Source organism: Phascolarctos cinereus, unplaced genomic scaffold (assembly GCF_003287225.1).
Source record: "Phascolarctos cinereus isolate Bilbo 61053 unplaced genomic scaffold, phaCin_HiC Scaffold_2;HRSCAF=192, whole genome shotgun sequence".
Classification (NCBI taxonomy): Eukaryota; Metazoa; Chordata; class Mammalia; order Diprotodontia; family Phascolarctidae; genus Phascolarctos; species Phascolarctos cinereus.
Genome location: NW_027555625.1, coordinates 21656991 through 21669035, shown reverse-complemented (window position 1 = coordinate 21669035; position 12045 = coordinate 21656991). Strand labels below are relative to the sequence as shown.

Below are 12045 nucleotides of genomic sequence, written 5' to 3'. Positions count from 1 at the left end.
GAAGAGTTGGACACGTCTGATATGATTCAACGACAATCATCTTGCCTACCACGGTGCACACAGTAGGTGCTTAATTAATGTTTGCTGATGATGGGATGATGAGGTTAAAGGAAAGAAGACTAGATTTGGAGCCTTCTGAATCCCGCTTCTGCTCTTGGTGCCTTGGGCAAGTCATCTTACTTTCTGGGGTCTCAGTTTCCCTATCTATAAAATGAGTAGGTTCTTCTCATTGACCTCTAAGTTTCCTTCCTGCTCTAAGAGGTTCCTGGATTTATTAAGTACTTATTCTGCATTAGGCACCGTGCTAAACACCAGGGATGCAAATGTATGAAAGCAAGTCGGTCCTTGTCCTTAAGTGGCTTCCATTCTAGCGGTTGAAAAAGAAACACAAAGGGGAACTGGAGGGAAGGGACGGGAGAGAAGGTACCCATGGCAGGGCAAGCAGCAGGCAAGCAGAAGGATGAGTCCGGAGAGTGAGTTCCTAGGACCTCAGCTCATCCAGAATCGCAGAACGTGAGTCAGCCAGGACCTCAGTGGCTATCTTGTCCAATCTACACAGCAAAGGCATCCCCATTCTACCCAACCAGCCTCTGCTTAAAGACCTCCATGGTGGAGAAGCCCACGACCTCTCAGAGCTGCCCTGCCTCTATGTCAGCGCCAATTATTTGGAAGCTTTTCTTTGCAGGGAGCCCAAATTGGCGCCTTCCACCCATTGCTTCTGGTTCTGGCCTCTGAGACCATGCAGAACAAGTTTGAACCTGCCCTCCCCTTTGCGGAAGGATGGATGGATGGATGGGTGGTGAATGACTGTGACTCATCCTTCAGGATATTTTAGTCAGGATTTTACACATCTCCCCAGGAGGCACAGCTGTCTGAGATCAGCTGAGACAGAGAAGAGAAGGGAAGGAATGGAGAGGCAGATGTCCTGAGCTGGCAGGAACACGGAACCAAGAGAGACTGAGGCACACAGGGGCACACTGTCAGAGACCTATAGAGGCAGATACATGGAGGGGGCACAGAGTGGCTAGGGCAGAGGCAGAGAGGGCTATAAATAGGGACAAGAAGGGACCGGAACCAAAAAAACACAGAGGACCCTTGAAGGAGATGAACGTCACAGAGCTGGGCCTAGAAGGCACCTCAGAAACCATCTCCCGAGAAGTCCACTCCCCCATTATAGAGATGAGGAAACTGAGGCCCAGGAAGTGAGCCAGCTTGCCCAAGGTCACTCAGGCAGTGTCACAGCTTGGATTTGAATCCAGGTCCTCTCACCTCAAAGCCAAACTACTTTTCACTACATCACACTGTCCTTAATTAATGAGGCAAACAAAGATACTTCCATGGTCTAGGGTAACAGTTGGTTCTACTCCACAAAAATCAATCAATCAATCAATACTTTCTCATTGGGTGCTTCCTCTGATTGCCCAAGTTGGTCTTTATTGTGAAAGGGCTACATTTTGCAACATTACCTTAGCAACTGACATAGAGCCCTTCCCAGTTCTTTGGTCCTGTCATCCAGTAGCACTTAGCCTTCAAATTCTCCACCTCTTCCAACTTTTATTATGCCATGCACATCAACTCAACCTATTTAAACTCCCAAGCTCACCTTCCCCTCCCCCTCCCAGTTCAACACATGAACGGGAGCTTTTGAGAAATAGGGTTTTTTTTGGGGGGGGGCACAGTTGTAGGCAGCAAGTCTAGTGGATAGAGTGGTAGCCGCCTTCCCCAACCCCTCTCAATTCCAGCACCTTCTCTCTTTTCATTATTGCTCATTTATCTTGTATGTAGCTGTTTTTGTATATATTCATTTGTATGTCTCCACAATTAGAATGCGAATTCCTTGGGGGGAGGAACTATCTTTGCCTTTCTTTGTATCCACAGTGATAAACACAGTGCCTGGCACATAGTACGAAGAAAAGAAGGAGGCAAATAAGCATTTATCAAGCATCTACTATGTGCCAGGCACTCTGCTAAGAGACATACAAATATATTCAAAGACCATCTCATCTTATCCTCACAACAACATTGGGAGGTGCTATTGTTATCCCCATTTTACATATGGGGAAACTGAGGCAAATAGAAGTTAAGCGACTTGCCCAGTGTTATATATTAGTAACTGTCTGAGGCCAAATTTGAGCTTAGGTCTTCCTGACTCTGAAGGGGCAGTTAGGTGGCCCAGTGGATAAATTTGTCTCGGTTTCCTCATCTGTAAAATGAGCCAGAGAAGGAAGTGGTGAACCATTCCAGTATCTTTGCCAAGAAAACCCCAAATGGAGTCATGGAAAGTCAGACACAGCTAAACGACAACAACAACTTCTTGTCTCCAGGCCCTGGTGCTCTACTCATTCTGCCACTGAGTTGTCTTCTCTTTCTCCATCTCATTATTATCACTATATATTATATTGTTATTATGCGTTTTGGTTGTTTCTGTAGTTCAGTCCTTTCAGTCATATCCAACTCTTCATGACCGGATCTGGGGTTTTCTTGGTAAAGATACTGAGGTGGTCTGCCATTTCCTTCTCCAGCTCATTTTACAGATGAGGAAACTGAGGCAAACAGGGTGAAGTGACTTGCCCAGGGTCACACAGATAGTAAATGACTGAGGCTGGATTTGAACTCAGGTCTTCCTGACTCCAGGCCAGTGCTCTATCCATTGTGACACCTAGCTGCCCATGGTATTGTGTAGGAAATGATAAATGCTTGTTGACTGTGGGCTGGCAGACTACTCCCCTCCAAAAAATAAGAGTATCTTTCTCAGAGGGAAGTTATTAACATCAAATAAGATAACATCTGTAAAAGATTTTGCAAACCTTAAAATGTTATGTGTATATATATATATCATGCCTCTCTCTCCTCTTAGTAGGTTCAAAATAAAGCTAGCCTTTGGCAAAAACGGTGAAATTACAATTCTCCATTGCCTCCAGCCTCCTGTTCCTTTTATTCTTTTCCCTAAGATGTCCAGTATCTTCACCTTCTCTCCCTTCCTCCAAATAAAAGTGAAGAACATATTTGTGGGACTGGTCTCAACTGGTTTGGGTGTGAGTGTGTCTGTATTACATTTTCATTAGAAGCAGAAGCCCCGAATGTCAGAGCTGAAGGAGATCTCAGTGGCCAACCTAAGCTGGAAAAAGAATTCCTTCTATGAGCTATCAAACGAAGGGTTTTTCCAACCTATGCCTGAAGACCTTAAGGGAGAGAGAGCCCACTATCTCCTAGTATGCAAGTGATAAGCAGTTCTGGCTGGCTATGGGGAGTGAGGGAGGGGGAAGAGCTAAGTTCCATTTTGAGGTTGCAAGCCTGGGTGACTGGGTGGTGGTGTCCTCCATGGAAATAGGGAGTTTTGCAGGAGAAAAATAATGAATTGTCTGGGATATGTTGCATTGGAGTTGGTGATGGAACTTCCCAATGGAGATCTCAATAGGGACATGGGTTCCGGGATGAGAAGAGGACTGGATACCACCATATTAGATTAGCTCAAAGCCCTTCACCTTCCTGGATGCCTTACTTAGGCTTGTCAATAGCCTTCCTAAAATGTGGCACCAAGAATCTTCCAGACGTGTCTGACCAGGGCAGAGTAGGGACTTTCCCCTCCCTAATTCTGGATGCTATTAGAGGGGGTAAAGAAGGCAACAAGCATTTGTCAAGCATCTCCTATGTGCAAAGCACTGTGCTAAGTGCTGTATAAATATTTTCTTTTCTGATAATACTTGTCATTTATGTATCATGTCTGACTCTTCATGACTCCATCTGAGGTTTTCTTGGCAAAGATACTGGAGTGGTTTGCCTTTTCCTTCTCCAGCTCATTTTTCAGATGGGAAAACTAAGGCAAACAGGGTTTAGTGACTTGCCCAGGGTCACACAGCTAGTAAATATTTGAGGCTGGCTTTGAACTCAGGAAGATGAGTCTTCCTGACTCCAGGCCCAGGGCTCTATCCACTGCACCACCTCAGCAGGCATCTGTGAACTCGACTGAAGAGGCCATTAGCTCTTTTGGCTGCCAGACTTCTCCTATTTGGGTGGTAGCTTGGTGTTCAGAAAAAGTCCTAACTATGTACTCAGTGAACCTGAGTTCAAATCTCTGCTCTTTCATTACTTGTATGATTGGTGGGTTTATGGAACTTAAGAGATCTGGGTCCCTTAGATTCTCTTAATCTTACGTTCCTCATCTGTACAATAAGATGAGATCAGAAGATCTTTGTGTCCCTCCTCCCCCAAGCCAGTTGTAAACCTGGGATCCTACGAAACTTGATTTTTGTGAAAGTGATTTCTTGAACCCAGTGTAGAACTTTACATTGAGCTTTATTCAAGTGAATCTTACTACACCTGTCTTGTGCTCTAGCCTGAATGACAGGACAGATGAGATTTCTTTAGAGCCTGACAGTTTCCCAGAATGTTATCTATCCCTTCACTCTTGAGTCACCTGAAACTTTGATAAGCATAACCTCTATGTCTTTATTTAAGTTTTTGATAAAAAATGAAATGAAAAAAACATAAGGCCATGTCAGATTCCTTGGGTACTCCACTAGGGACCTCTCTCCAAGCTGACTCCAATGGATCTGCAGTCCTGTGAGATTCAGGTATTCTCTCCAGGCATGCCCATCCCATCCCATCCATACCTGTCCATCCTGGGCACCTCTCCTCCACCTCCTCCCAGAAGTTCAACACAAGTGGTCCACCCAAGATGCTGGTGGCCTTCCTTGATTTCTCTAGATATCATGAAGATATCAATGGAGCAAACTGTCTATCCACTTCAACCCAAGTTGACATTGGCTCATTAATGACAACATTTTTAATTCTTCTTCATTCTCTCGACAGCCAACATGTATATGGCTCTTTAAGGTATCACAGTAGTACCTGCCTTTCTAGGCTGTTGTAAGGACCAAATGAGAAAACATGTAAATTAGAGCTTTGCAAACCTTAAGACACTATATAAATGCTATCTATTGTTAGTGAAGGTTTACAAACTCTAATTTACATGTTATCTATATTATTCGGTCCTTGTAACTACCCTGAGAGGTAGGTGATACTATTTCCCTATTTTATAGAAAAGGAAACTGAGGCTGAGAGATATGTGACTTGGCCAGGGTCAGGCAACTGGTAAGTGTTTGAGGCAGGGTTCAAGCTCAGGTCTTCCTGACTCCAAGGAAACCATTCTTTGCAGCCAGCTGCCCAAGCCTTGGGCATGATGCCTCCCTCCCTAGCTCCTGCTTCCCTGGCTCCCTTTGTGATTCCTTTCCTTACCTTCTTCTGACCCTCAGAAAGCCCTGCTTTCAAGCACTTAGACTTCCTTCACATGATAATTAGTCATGCTTGTGTCTAACTCCTCTTACTAGATTGTAATGCCATGAAGGCAAAGGGTTGTCCTTTCCATCTCTCTATTGACCTAACTGGTGTAGGACCTCCCACACAGTAGGTGCTTAATAAATGTGAAACTGAATGGAAGGTGGGAGATTTGGGGGCAAAGGTCCTCTGAGGTGTGGTGCTACCCCTAAAATCAACCCTGGTTAGGTCCTACTAATTTCTGATACAAATTCGATTCCACATTTAATGAATACTTCATGTTGGGCTTGGTGCTAAGCACTTTGGACATGGACAAAAAAAAACCTGAGCCAATCCCATTGCACAGGCAAGCAAACAAATACAACATAATTGGAAGGGGGAAGACAGCATGAACTGTCAGTACATTTTAGCCCAAACCCATCAGGCCCAAACAACGTATGTCCATTTTCTCCCTCTGCAACCTGCCTTCCCACTGATCTCATCATTCACCTGGGACAGCTGTCTCCAAAACTCCCAATGACTTTGTTATTGCCAAATCTAATGGCCTCTTCTCAATCCTCATTCTTCTTGACCTCTTGGCAACATCTGACACTGTCTATCACCATCTCCGCCTGGATACTCTGTCCTGTCTAGGTTTTCTCTCCTGGTTTCCCTCCTACCTACCTCTCTAATGGCTCCTTCTCAGTCTCCTTTGCTAGATTTTCATCTAGGTCATGCCCACTAACCATGGGTATCCCCCAAGGTTCTGTCCTGGGTGACCTTTTCTCTGTATACTCTCTCACTCTGTGATCTCATTAGCGCCAATAGCTTCAATTATCTGTCTATGTGGATAATTCCCAGATCTATATATTCAGACCCAATCCCTTTTCTGAGTTCCAGTCCCATAGCACCAGCTGGCTTTTGATCTCAAATCATCCTATGGGCATCTGAAACCCAACATATCCAAAATAGAACTCACCTTTCCATTCATACCCTCCCCTCTTCCCCTTATTTATTGAAGGCACCACCATCTTTCTAGGTACCAAGGGTCAAAATTTTGGTATCATTCTCGATTCCTCATTGGCACTCACCCCATATATCCAACCTGTTGCTGTCTTGTCATTTCTACCTTTATAACATCTCTTGTATCCTTCCCCTTTTTTCTACTCACACAGTCACCTTGGTGTAGACCCCCATCACCTCTTGACTAGGCTACAAGACCCTTCTGACTGTTCTCCCTGCCTCATCACTTCCTACTCAAATGAGATGGCAACTGGAAAGGGCTCAGTATAGTGCCTGGCATATAGTAAAGCCCGATATGAATGTGAACTCTCTTCATTATTATTAATACTCCAGCCCATCCTCCACTCAGCGGCCAAGGTGATTTCTCTAGCTCATACATTCCGCCATGACAGCCCCTTGCTTAATGAGTTTTTGTGGCTCCCTCTTCCTCTAGTATCAAATATAGAATTCTTGGCTCGAATTTAAAGGCCTTCCCAACCTTCCCAACCCAGGCCTCCTTCCTACCTTTTCCAGTCTTTTCCCTCTTTGCTTTCTTCCCTTCTTCTACTCTGCAATCCAGCTACAGTTGTTCTTCTTTAAACACAATTCATCTCTGGATGTTGGGCTTTTGTACTGGAATGCCTGGAATGCTCTCTCCCCCTCACCTGCCCTTGGTTTCCATGGCTCCCTTCAAGACTCATTTCAAATCCTTACCGTCTCCACAGCTTGGCCCTCTGAGATTACCAACCACTTCATTTTATATATCTTGTATGAAATCATTATTGGAATGTGAGCTACCCCATTAGAATGGAAGCTCCCTGAGGGCAATGACTACGTTTTTATCTTCCTTTGTTCCCTCAGAGATCAGCACAGTGCCCAGAAGATAGCAAGCACTTTATAAATGCTCTTGACCAACTGGTTACCCTGGAATTTTGCTCATATTCTCCTCATCCCACTTTTTAGGTCCCACCACAAGACTGGGACCTTGTATGTGCCCCTGGAGTCTTAAGGGGTCATTGACTGACAACCTTTTGTAAGTCCTGTTTCCTTCCAGCTCTGGGTTGGACAAACATCCAGAAACCCTGTACCTTCTGCAAGGTCCCTGGGTCATTTCATTCAGCCCCCTGCCTCCAGGCAGTCCTTCTCCCAAGGGAGTGTGGGTGGGCTTTATCTACTGCATGTGCTCGCGCGCGCGCACACACACACACACACACACACACACACACACACACACACACACACAGATGCTGCCTAAGAATTGCAGGAATACACACAACCTTAAAAACGCCCACAGGCCACACAGATTCTAGTCTGCATCCCACACTGGCTCATGTAACCCTCAGTGCCATCACTTCTCCTTATGGTGGAGAGCAGCCTACATGACATTACTGAGACAGATTCAGGGACAATCCCACAAAAGTGTAGACACACACATGTAGTCTCGATGTACACCTCTGAGACCACTTGCACCTGGGTGTACATATGTACCGAATTGCATACATGAATAAGACTGACCTGATCCCCACACGTGCACACATACATCCACCTATGTGCAAGCTAAGAGAGAAACAGATTCACACTTGCCCACGGATGCTCTCACATTCACAGATAGTCACATACACACAGGTGCCAAGCTTGGCCTCAGCCCCTCCCCCTCTGTTCTAGAAGCAGGTTGGGGTGGGGGAAGATCTGGAGGATTGCAGGGTGGGGAGGGACTGGAGCTGACCTCTCCCACGCGGCCTCAACCCTTACCTCTCCATTTCGGTGGCTTCAGGGCCCTTGGATGGGCCCAGCTTTGCCCCTCCTCCATTCCCAAATCTCGCCCCCTCCCCAATCCGGTCCTATGCTCCCCTCCCCCCATCTGTCCCCAACACAGGGGCCGAGGGGGAGGGGAGGCCCAGCCTCTAGAGCCCTGATCGTTCTCTTTTTAATCCTCCCCTGCCCAGGGAACATTAACCCTTTCCCTCCCGCACTGCCAGGCCCGCCCCCTGTCCCCAGCCCCCAGCCCCCAGCCTCCGGGGAGCTGCGGGTCGCGCCAGGCCCCGTGGTTACGATACTGGGGGATCTTGGGGAAGGAGGAAGAGGTGCGGGTGGGATCCGGGTTCCCCATCCTCCCTCTCCGCAGCCGTCGGCTCCCCTTTACTTACCTCCTCTGGGGCCGGCAGAGGTGGGACCCTGCTGGGGGCCCAAGCGGCCCCAGGCGTGGGGTCTGTCGGTCCGTGCTAGGGGCCGGTACCTGCGCCTGCCCTGCCCTCCCCAGGTCCTCGGCCGCCGTTCCTGACTCTACCTCCCTTCCCCTCTGGAGAGGGGGCGACCAAGCCTGTCTTCCTACCGAGTCGAGCCGCAGCGGACAGCGCCGCCACCGCCACCGCCACCGCCGCCGGGGGCTGCACCGGGGGAGGGAGGGACGCCCAGACAGATGCGCCGCCGGGGAGGAGGGGGGTGAAGGAGGGAGGATGGAGAAGGATGGAGGAGGGATGGAAAGGAGGAGGGAAGGAGAGGAGGAGGATGGGAGGGAGGAGTGTGCAAGGAGTAGGGCGAAAGGGGCGGAGTCAGGGCTGCGGGGGGCTGGGCGCTCGGAACCCCCTCCCCCTCCCTTACCCTGCCCGCCCTGCAGCAGCAGAAGCAGCAGCAGCCGCCGCCGCCGCCGCCGCAGACCTTTCAGCGCAGCTCCGCCCAGCACAGAGTTCGGCTCAGCCTGACCCGGCCCGGCCCGGCCTGGCCCGGCTCAGCTCCGTGCCTCCATAGCCCCACATTCTCCTCCCAGGTGGGCAGCGCGGGAGAGCCAGGCCGCGGTGGGAGTGGGGGGAGTGGGGGAAGGGAGGGCCGAGCCTAATCGGGGGTTTGAGGCAGGTGGGCGGGGTGGGGATGGAGGCTGAGCCCCCGCAGGCGCTCCGAGGGAGCCCTCATAGCTCCTCCTCTTGGGGATCCCCCACCCCCCACCTTGTATCCTCTCCTCCGGCTCCTGCGCCCACTCCTGGGCAGCTCCAGATGTGGACCACCTCCGCTGCCCCCCTTTAGGGACCGTCACCAAAGTCCCAAACAGTCTCCGTTTCTTGTGGGGGCCTTTGGCTCTCCTCCACCCTCCGCTCAAAGCCACGGACCCTTCTTCACCTCCCCGGGCAGCTGGAAGAAACCCAGCCCGGGAGGGGGAGGTCAGCCTGGGGTAGACATTTTTGGACTCTGCTTAGAAACGCACTACGCGCCCTGGGAATCTCCTAGTCTGGGACTGGGATTCTGGGCCGACAATCTGAGCCCGTCCCGGGTCCGAGTCTGGGCCGAAGCTCTGCCTCCTCTTCATCCTGGCGTTGACCGCGCCGCTCCCGGGACCCCCGGTCTGTGCCTGCTTTCCTGCCAGGGAAGGGAAGGGCCAGGGATCAGATAGGGGCAGGGTGACCTTCGAGAGGAACCGGACCCAGACCATCCCTCCTCCTCCGAGCTGGGTGCAGGTGTGCTGAACACCTGGCGCCTGGGCGGCGCGGGAAGGCACCTTTGTTGGGCAGAGAGGGGAGGGAGGAGAGACCGCGCCCGATCTCTGCCTCCCTATCATCCGGTCCTCGTCCATCCTGCTGTTTGCCCGGACTGCCTCGGAAGCAGCGGGAAGCGTGAGGTGACCCCAGGAGCTTCTGCCACACGTGGAGGAGGATTCTGTCAAGCCAGCCGCGGTTCGGCCGGTTACTCTCCGCTGACCATCAGGGGGCGCCCTGCACCAAGGCTTGGTGCAGATCGCGTTGCCGAGGAACGCGGGCCCTTTAGAGGACCAGCCCTTAGCACAGTGCCTGGCGTGCAGTAGGCTCTTAATTAGTATTTGTTGAATTGAACAGAGTTTATAGCGCCTGCCTCCTCTCTATTTTGGGGGGTATGGGCATTTTGGGAAGGAGTAGGGTGAGACAATAGGGAAGGCCTCTCCCTTGGTGCCCCAGTCACCCTTCTGGAGCTGTCTCCCAAAGACCTGAGCATGTCGAAGGGGAAAGGGCACCCCAACTGACAATCTGCTATGTGATTAGTTGCATGCCTAGTCTGCTACATAGATGTCAACCAGGTAGGGGCTTACACTCTCTCATAACTGTAATTATGCTCACTAGCTCACTAGTGTGGTAGATCTGGAATTTCAGATTATGACTCTGCCGTTTGCTTCCTGTGTGACCTTAAGTAAGTCACATCATCTCTGCATGCCTTTCATTTCCATATCTTTAGAGTGAGGGGGTTGGACTAGTGAGGGTGGGTCTTACTCTTTGTCATCCTGGATCCCCTGGGCAGTCTGGTGAAGCCTAGGGATCTTTTCTTGGAATAATACTTTCAAATGCATAGAATAAAACACATGGCATTACAAAGGAAACCAATGAGTAAAATATCAATGCCATCAAAATATTAAATAATTATGATTTTATTAAATGCTAAATAATATTAATATAATTGCATTAAATGTCAAATATTATTAAGATATAAACCTACAGATTCCAGATTAAGACCGCCTAGACTAGATGAAATGTGACTATGACTGCTCCAAGTCTATGACATATGACTTAGAGGGGGGAATTTGAACCTCCCCTGACTCAGATGATTTTGGGGGACCTTAGAGAGCATTCATTTTAAAGCTGAGGAAACTGAAGGTCATAGTTTCACAGGTAATAGGGAGCAAAGCCAGGATTCTAACCAGGGTCCTGGGATTCCAAATTCCAGGGCTCTTTCCACTTCAATTCAACACTTATTAAGCCCATACTATGTGCAAAAGGCTGGTGATATAAAAACAAAATGAAAACAAAAATAGACTTCTCTGCCTTTAACTGTTGGTCAGTGACCCCATTTGGGGTTTTCTTGGCAGAGATGCTGCAGTGGTTTTGCCATTTCCTTCTCCAGCTCATATTAAAGATGAGGAAACTGAGGCAAGCAGGGTGAAGTGACTTGCCCAGGATCATACAGTTATAAGTGTCTGAGGCCAGATTTGAACTCAGGAAGATGAGTCTTTTTGACTTTAGGCTCAGCAGTAGGCATTCTGTCCGCTTTGCCATTTAGCTGCCTTTGCTTTTAATTAGCTCTCCTCAAAATATATCTACACCATAGTATTTTTATAACTGTTGAGACAGAGTTTCTTGAAGACTATAGACGAATTCTTACACAGGATAGACAGCAAGTGATGCAAATAATCGCTGGCACATAGGATCATAGGAACACAGAATGTTTTTAAGTTTATGGATCATTCTTTTTCTATTATTTTATTTAATCCTTGCAACAATCCTGTAAATATGGATAACTAGGTGGAGAAGTAAAGAGAGTGCTTTGCCTGGAGACAGGAAGACCTGAGTTCCAATGTGGCCTCAGACACTTACTAGCAGTAAGTGTCTTAACTTGACCCTGGGCAAGTCATTTAACCTCTATTTGCCTCAGTTTTCTCATCTGTAAAATGGGGATAATAATAGCTCTGGCTTCCAAGGGTTCTTGTGAGGATTGGCTGAGGAGTTCACTTAGCAAGCCTTAAAAGTACTATATAAAAGATAGTCTTTATTAGGTCCTTTAGATGCTGTTATATACTCTTTGCATACTTAAATTTGCTATGAGCAAATTGAGCATCAAAGAAATGTCCTGGTATTCCCACTGCTGCCTCCTTTATTCACCTCCTTTTTCCTGAACTACTTTAATGGGCTTTCCTGCCTCCCATCTCCAACACATCTTTCATTCAGCTGTCAGAACAATCTTCCTTCATGGTCCAGATATGTGAGTTTGGAAAATCTCTTCTCTTGTCTGGGCCTGTTTCTTCCCCTGTGCATTGAGGTGCTGACAGAACCT

General features: G+C 48.5%; 1 protein-coding gene across 1 annotated transcript in view; it reads right to left on the bottom strand.

Moving 5' to 3' along the window:
* The window catches only part of FBXO41 (F-box protein 41), a 43057-nt gene extending 34157 nt beyond the window's left edge, over positions 1-8900 (bottom strand). The window contains 1 exon segment of the mRNA XM_021001198.2: positions 8406-8900. The gene's annotated coding sequence lies outside the window, so the exon portion shown is untranslated.
* Between the last annotated feature and the right edge of the window lie 3145 nt (positions 8901-12045).